Source organism: Neolamprologus multifasciatus, chromosome 9 (genome assembly GCF_963576455.1).
Source record: "Neolamprologus multifasciatus chromosome 9, fNeoMul1.2, whole genome shotgun sequence".
Classification (NCBI taxonomy): Eukaryota; Metazoa; Chordata; class Actinopteri; order Cichliformes; family Cichlidae; genus Neolamprologus; species Neolamprologus multifasciatus.
Genome location: NC_140447.1, coordinates 3,284,529 through 3,292,500, shown reverse-complemented (window position 1 = coordinate 3,292,500; position 7,972 = coordinate 3,284,529). Strand labels below are relative to the sequence as shown.

Sequence of the window (7,972 nt, the reverse complement as noted above, 5' to 3'; positions counted from 1 at the left end):
GCTTTCTTGTGATAATATAAGATATAATACATATAACTCTGAGTTATTGTGGTGTATGAGGAGGTGAGTGTTTACAATTTGGATCAAATGGTAGTGAATTAATTTGAGACAAAATTTAAGTGTACTTAGAAAACCACACATTTATTCCCCTAGAAGAATCTTAATCAATAATACCTTTAGATAAAATTGTTAAAAGGTTATGAGCTGTCTTGATGCAGAGAAAGTGGAGTTTGTCACCCTAAAAAGGATGAAATGATGCTCTAACTCTGTGTTCAAGTCTAGACATAAGTTTAAGTACATATGAGCCACTAATAAGCGTGACATAATCCATAAGGAATAAATAAATAAAAATATATTTGTTGAATAACTTTAACAGAAGTGAATCTATGAGCACGCAATAAAGTGGACTTGTGAAAAGTAAGAAATACATTTACATTCACACACATATTTGAAAGAAGAAAAAACCCACTCAATATTGATAAATTCCTGTTCATATAAAGTTATATAAAAAAAAACCCTAATAATGTTGCGATCAGCGTCCTGTCACATTGAAGTTACAGGGGTAGAGGGGCATCTGGAGGTGAATTGTGACTGTTCTGCACAGACAGAAGAGGGAGATGCCCCTTATGAGGTGTCAGTAAGTTCAGAAATAGATCTGGACGACTTAGATCTATATATTAGTCGATGTTTACTTTTATTTAAAGGAGTGATTGAACTAGCCATACAGACGGATGACCCCGAGTATGAAGTCACAGAGGCGGCTATGTTTGTTTTCTCCATGGTACAAGCGGTAATAACCGGTACTGAATTTGATATGCTTTCTTAAAATTTGTTGAGTTAGTGGTGGAGAAGTCCTGAAAGGAGAAATTATTTAAAAGGAGATAATTGGCTTTTTGAAATTGTGTGGCTGACATGAATGGTTTGTGACTGTATGTTTGAAATGGTTAATGGTGTCTGGAGTAAATGAGATTAAGTGGAGTTTGATTGTTCAGTGTTGAAGTAAAATAAGTAAAATGGTGAACTATTGAGGAGTTTGGGTTTGACTGGTTTATCACTCTCCCACCGGTTAAAATAGCATGGTGTTTATCTATTATTATGTGATACGAGAGCGCCTTGACGCAGGTTTTGTGGCGACTTGGTGTGGTGAGAAGGTGTTAAACTGTGTGGCTGTAGCGTGCATAAAGTACAGCACACAATGTATTTGGTTTTATTAAATTAAATGGGAGAGTGAAACATTGTAATTGAGTGTGAACATTAATAAAACCACGGTCAACTCTCTGACGCACTGGGTTAATTGTGTGTCACCGAGCAGGTCTGGAGGAGACTGTGACCGTTGGAGTGGTGAGATTAATTCTGAGAACTCTCAAGGAGACGTAGTGGGGTGACCCAGGAGGAGGAGTCGAGTAACGTCATTGAGAGGGAGGTAAGCCTGTGTTTCAGGAAAATGGCAAACAGCTCCAGCACGACATCTAGTGGGTCTAGGGCATTTAGGCCCATGGAGGAGCAACTGCAACAGCTAAAAAAAGCCATTCGCTTGGCTTTCCCTGGATCATTAAAAACAGCGGAGAAAGAATGCAAAATGATGGATGTGGAGGTAAGGAAAATTATTGCCTCCCAACAGAGAAGGCTGGAGGAGAAGATAGCCCTAAACATTGTGTTTAAAATGGAAGGAGAGAGATGCGAGCAGAAACTGGAACAACTGGAAAAGGAAACAGAGGGACGTTCAGTTAACCGGAAAGCCAAAAAAGAAATCAAGAATTTAAAGGAGACCCATGCAAAGTGCTGTAAATGGCTGTTCCTGTGGAATGGAGCATCATCTTGGATGATGGAGGATGTCATGGAGGAAACAGGAGACATGGAAAATGTCATGGAGTCATTGAAACAGCTGAAGGAGGAAAATAAGAAGATAAAGAGCCAAATGAAGGATTTAATGTCAAAGCCAGAAGATGCTAACAAACTTGACACACCAAAATTATATACTTGGACCGCAGTATCACCTAGTGCCCCACCACATTCATACATCATGCCTGTGATGACTCTTGGTGGGGGACAAGTTCATGGTCCAGATGGACAAACTGGAGTGGTTCTTGGAGGAATAGCGGACGTTGAATATACTAGCCCAGCTACAGTTCGTCCTAAAGAAAGGTCAGTGACAGTTAAATGTCAGCCCCAAAGTGGGGGAGGGAGAAAGGTAGCCTCAGCTGCAGATGAAGGCTTAACCTCGCCTCCCCGCCCACCAAGTAAGGAAAAAATGTCAGACTCAGAAGTAATAATGGAGGAACAGCCAAGTTACAGTGGACAGACTGAACAGACCCTTAAAATGGAGGATACGATGTCAACGGAGGATGGAAGTGAACGGTCAACCTTTCAGGAGTTGCCAACACCAGTACGAGAAGGGCAGACCCAAACCAGTAGGTCGGAGAAACCTGACACAACGGCTAAGGACAAAAACTGGAGAGGAGAAGTCTATGGCCGGATGCATGAACATCCAAATGCATTAAGGGAAGTAATAAAAACACTAAAAGACGTCAAGAAAAAACTGACTGAAGCCAAGCCAGAGAAGGAGAGTGAAGATGGTGCGACTTCATCAGAAGAGGAGAGTGATGAGGAAAGAGACAGAGTAGTTCAGTCAGACTCAAATGTAGGCAGAAATTTGAGATCGGGATGTGGAGGAAGAGGAGTGAGAAGGCCCATGTTTCAAAGTTTAAGAGGAAAACAACACGCGGTTCGCTATAAAAAAGTGTCCTTAGAGCCAGGAGCTGCTGCCCCTAGTTATAATCTCCCTTTAATAGCAGGTTCAAAAAATGAACCACTGTATCGCCCATATAAAATAAGAGATTTGGAAGCATTGGTTAAACAACTTCCACCTATAACCGAGGGAGGAGCGAGTTGGTTAAGAACATTAAGTAGATTGACCGAAGGCCAGGAACTTGCCATCGGCGATTTCCGTGCTATTGCTGGCCACTGTATGCTCGGTGGTGGGCTAGCTGATGTAGAGGCTATAGCCCACACAGCTCGGTATGCAAATGATCTGCCATACCATGAAGTGCAATGTGCCTTATCTGACGCAGTCCGTGAGAAGTACCCAACCCCTAATACTGGAGCTATACCTAAAATAAATTGGGACCCCCAACATACACCTAGGGAGTTTTTAGCAAAAGCCAAAGAGCAGTGGTTGTCAGAAACAGGTATCCATCCAGGTAATGAAGGTGAGCATCGTGCGTGGTTCCGTTCTGCGGTGCTGGCAGGGCTGCCCAATCAAGTGAAAGCTGACTTAGAGAAAAATCCAGATTTTGCTGTAGCAGACTCTGTGCAGTGGGAAAGACATGTAACACACCGGTTGCAGGAGGAACAGGATACCGCGAACAAACAAAAAAAAGACTTGGAAGAAGCGCAAGCGTGGTTGCTAAAATTGCAGTTGGCAGAAGCAAAAAACAAAGCCGGAGAGAAAAAGAGAGAGGAAAAGGAAAACGCAAAGAAAATAATGATAGCTGGGCCCCAGCCTGGTCTCGTGCCTGAATGGCCAGAGGGAGACCCGGGTCTGTGCTCTGATGACAGGTGGCCCGTCAATGCACCAAGGCAGCGTCAACCCATAGGGAATTGGGGGACCGGTGGTCCGCAAAGAGGGCGTGGTGGATCAGTGAGGGGAGCGCAAAGAGCTCGTGAAACAGGGAATCCCACTAACATACCTTGGAATGTCTGTTGGAGATGTGGAGCAGAAGGACACTGGACTGGAGATTGTCCAGAATCTTTTCAAAGCTATCCAAGGAGAGGCGGTCAACCCCAGGCACGTGGAACACAAAGAGGGAGAAATGGGTACAGGGGAGCATATCAAGCCCCGAACCCAAGTGCAGCGCCAGTCGCTCAGTACCCAGTGGCTGACTGGGGCTGGGAACAGCAGCAGTACTGAAGGAGCCCGGAGAGACCAAACAGCATGGGGATGGCAGACCCTATGCTGTCAATGACCGTGGAAGGGACAGAATTGCCCTTTCTAGTGGACACTGGAGCAACATATTCCACATTGAGAGCAACACCAGACTGTGCCACACTTTCCTATCACACAGTTAATGTGGTGGGTTTTTCCGGGGTTCCAATGACTCTGCCATTGACCGATCCAGCTGTGACAAAGCTGGGAAAGCAGACTGTGAAACATCAATATGTGGTGTCACCTCAAGTGCCAGTGAATCTCATGGGCAGGGACCTGCTCGTGAAGCTGGGAGCTACTATCATGTGCTCTGCAGATGGACTGTCTGTTACTCTGCCAGGAGGACAGCATTTCCCGTGCCTGGGAACAAACTTAAAGACTCAGTATCTGCTTCAGAACTGTGAACAACCCAAAGCCGACATTTACTGGGGAAGGCTGCTGGAGGAAGGCATTCTAAGTCAATTCCAACTGTGGAGACCCTGGATAATGAGCTTGGCAGTTTACTCCCCACCACGAGATCCATACCACGTCACTCTTTTTTATGACAGGGAAAATGATGACACCTACCGTGAATTATTCCAGTCTGATCTTGAGGGTCAGATCTGGAATGTGCAAACAAATAACATTTACATTGGGCCAGAAGGTGTAGCCGCGGCTGTAAAATTAACTGATGAACAACTGCCTTGGTATAATGTGGGAGAAAATTCGGCCCCTCACATTACATTGGCGGTCCACGAAGGTCATGGAGCATGTGATCTGGGACCAATGGTCAGGCGGGCGCTGGACGACGCCGGGTGGCAAAGCACCCAAATTCCAAATTTATGTTATGCACCAAATTCTAAAATCTATCGTATAACTTGTATGTCTAATGATGTAGTGACCCTTGAACATCAAGAAATTTCAGAAACATATGGAAGAGAGAGAGCAAATCATCCTGATGCAGTTGCTGAACTGTCAAAACTGCCTGACAGTTTGTGGTCCAAAGGACCCACAGATGTTGGCCTGGCCACCTGTTCGCCTATCCTGTTCCACCTGAAATCAAACACACCAATCAACAGACCGCAGTATAAACATAAACCTGAAGCAGAAGAAGGAATTGCAGAAACAATTGAAGGGCTGTTAAATGCCGGAGTGTTAGAGCCATCTTACTCACATTGGAACACACCAATTCTACCGGTGGAGAAATCTGGAACAGGAAAGTATCGTATGGCACATGATTTGCGTGCCATTAATGCCATATTGCACACTAACACTGTACCTGTTCCAAACCCTTACACTGCACTATCAGACATTAAGTGTGACCAAAAGTGGTTCACTTGTATTGACCTAGCAAATGCATTCTTTTGTCTTCCACTGCATGAGTCACTCAGAGACATTTTCTCATTCACATACAGAGGCAAAAAATTCAGATACACACGTCTACCACAAGGTTTTGCACTTTCTCCTGGCATTTTCAATCAGGTGCTCAAAGAGGCCCTGTCAACATGTAATTTGCCAGATGGATGTACATTGATTCAATATGTCGATGATCTTCTCATTGCAGCCCCGTCAGCAGCGGATTGTGCGGCAGCCTCGCTCGTCGTGTTGAATAGATTGGCGGAGTGTGGCTTCAAAGTGAGTAAAGAAAAGTTGCAATTGGTTCGACCTGAGGTAACATTTTTGGGTCGGGTAATCGCACACAAATCAGTGGGTTTAATGAACACACACAGAGACCAAATTCTGACACACCCAAAACCGCGAACAGTGAGAGAAATGCTTTCTTTCCTTGGTTTGACAGGTTACAGCAGAAAGTTCATTCCTGACTATGTAGGTAAAACTGCCCCTTTAAGGGGCCTAATGAAGCAAGTTGGCGTTCGAAATCTTAAGGCTGAATTGCCTTGGACGCCTGACACTGAAATCGCGTTTATTGCATTAAAACAGGATCTGTCAAGAGCATCTGATTTGGTTACACCTAATTATGATGAACAATTCTATTTGGATATTTCCGAAACAAACTCCGTCGTAAACGGGGTGTTGTTTCAGAAAAAAGGGGGGAGTAGGGATGTTCTCATGTATGTTAGTATAAAACTGCATCCAACAGAAGCAAGACATCCCACATGCACACAACATGCAGCAGGAGTTGCCAAAGTCATTCAGAAAACAGCACATGTAGTGAGAGGACATCCACTAAAAATACTCACTACACATAGTATAGTGGCGTACGTGAACTCACAAGCATTTAGTATGACGCCACGGGCACAACAGAAATTGAGTAAAGTTTTGGAGGCTCCAAATTTGACATTCACACATGAAGGAACTAACATGGCAGATTTAATGGGAGCAGGGGAACCACATGACTGCGTCAAAAGAGCACAGGTTGAAGAAAAAATTAGAGAGGACCTGAAGGCGGAACCTATACCTGGAGCTGAGGATTGGTTCACAGATGGATGTTGCCACAGAGATGAAGAAGGACTAAAAACTGGCTATGCGGTGGTCTGTAGAGTAGAAAATGAGTATCAGGTCAAAGAAGCAGGAAGGATTGAGGGACAGCAGTCGGCTCAGAGAGCTGAAGTGATAGCCCTAGCTCGAGCTTTGAGGTTAGCTAAGGATATGAGAGTGAACATCTACACTGACTCAGCGTATGCATTCGGAGCAGCGCATGTGGAGCTGCCTCACTGGAAAAGAGCAGGATTCAGAACAGCAACCAACGCACCTATTTGCCACAAGAAGGAAATGGAGGAACTGGAGGAGGCCTTGGGCGATCCAAGAGAAGTGAGTATCATAAAATGCAAAGGGCACTCACAAGGAACCAGCATGGTGGCTAAAGGAAACCAGAAAGCGGACGAAGCCGCAAAGGAGGCGGCAGGCTACAAAGGACGGAGACAAATGATACAGGTAATTGCAGAAGAGGAAGGGCCAATTAACCTAACGGAGGAGGTCAAACAGGCCCAGGACGAGGCATCCCCAGAGGAAAAGGGGGTGTGGAAAAACAAGGGAGCCTGGCAGGACGGAAGCTTGTGGAGGGGGCCAGACGGGCGTCCCGTGCTAACAGACGAAATGGCGAAACAGAAGGTGAGCGAGGCCCACGGGCTTGGACACGTCGGAATAGCACAGATGGAGAGAAATCTGTGTCACTGGTGGCACCCTAACCTCAGAGAAATGATAAGGGAGAAGGCCAAAAGGTGTCTAATCTGTGGAGCACACAATCCCAAGCCAGTGATCAAACCAGAATTGGGTAAGTTCCGGATGCCTGAGAGGCCGGGAGAGGAGATTGTCATTGATTTCACTGATATGATTGATTCAGGCCCTGGTGGTCTTCGTTATTTGTTGGTGTGTGTAGATGTACTGACCGGCTGGCCAGAGGCATGGGCGACTAAAAAGGAAGATGCGAGGACCGTGATCAAATGTTTAATCAATCATTATATTCCTCGACATGGGTTCCCTAAAAAAATTCGATCAGATAATGGAACCCACTTTAAAAATCAAGATTTGGCAAAGGTGGAAAAAATGTTGGGAGTTCAGCACAAATTTGGAACAGTGTATCATCCTCAATCCCAAGGGAAAGTAGAAAGGATGAATTTAAATTTGAAAAATAAATTAGCTAAAATCTGCGCGCAAACAGGGCTCAATTGGGTCGCGGCCCTGCCGATTGCGTTGATGACCATAAGATGTTCTGTTAATCAGTCCACAGGTTTCACGCCATATGAGCTGCTGACTGGGAGACAGTTTCCGGCACCGTGGACGGTGGGCCCGGTCGAACAGGGCACGAGAGGGAACAGGTCTCACGTAGACTATTGGAACGAGTTAAAGGCGCTTGTGTCCAGCTTCACAAAGCAGGTGGCTTGTGAAAAACCCCCAGGAGAAGGAGAGGTCCCAGACGCGAGAGTAGTGTGGCTGAAGGTCATCAAACGCAAGTGGAAGGAACCTCGTTGGACTGGTCCATACGAGGTGTTGGCCCGGACGGCGAAAGCGGTTCAACTGAAAGGGAAAGGCGACAACTGGTACCACTGGTCGCAGTGTGCACCGGCACACGACAGCTGGGTGGAAAAAATTGCAACTCCATCCAAC

The 7,972-nt window shown here is 45.5% G+C and overlaps 2 protein-coding genes across 6 annotated transcripts in view; both read left to right on the top strand.

The window, feature by feature from the left end:
- LOC146510787 (uncharacterized) overlaps nt 1-5,564 on the top strand; it is an 18,400-nt gene extending 12,836 nt beyond the window's left edge. The window contains exon 3 of the mRNA XM_085172716.1: nt 5,469-5,564. The gene's annotated coding sequence lies outside the window, so the exon portion shown is untranslated. The remainder of the gene's footprint in view (nt 1-5,468) is intronic.
- The window catches only part of LOC146510784 (protein NLRC3-like), a 161,617-nt gene that overhangs the window by 72,090 nt on the left and 81,555 nt on the right, over nt 1-7,972 (top strand). The window lies entirely within an intron of this gene.